Source organism: Penaeus monodon, chromosome 29, assembly GCF_015228065.2.
Source record: "Penaeus monodon isolate SGIC_2016 chromosome 29, NSTDA_Pmon_1, whole genome shotgun sequence".
Taxonomy (NCBI): domain Eukaryota; kingdom Metazoa; phylum Arthropoda; class Malacostraca; order Decapoda; family Penaeidae; genus Penaeus; species Penaeus monodon.
In genome coordinates, this window is record NC_051414.1 from 13,061,735 (window position 1) to 13,062,162 (window position 428).

Sequence of the window (428 nt, forward strand, 5' to 3'; positions counted from 1 at the left end):
TTTGCAGTTAATTAGGATTGATGTGAGAAAGAAAAGCGAAAAGCTTGTTTACCAAGCTAATCCAGGCAGCCATGCTGAATGGCAGGGTGAAGGAAGTGAGCGGGGAGACGCTTCGTCAGGGTGTGCTTGGCGAACGCGGCTCCTGCCCTTTATATTCCCGGGCGAGGGCGGGATGGGTCGGCGGCCCTGATACGGTGACCCGTTATTTTCTGGATCAACTTGAACTGAGACAGATTCCATGGTCCCCTTTTCTGATGCGCCTTTTCAGTCCGGCGCGAAAAAATGATAGCGAGTTGTTTCCTTTTTTATAGCATTGTTAAAGAATAGGTAATTCTGTTCATTCAACTAAACATTCAACACGCAGTTGTTGGCGGAAATGCAAACAACTGCTATACTTATAGACGAGAGGAAGCGCAGTTATTATTACC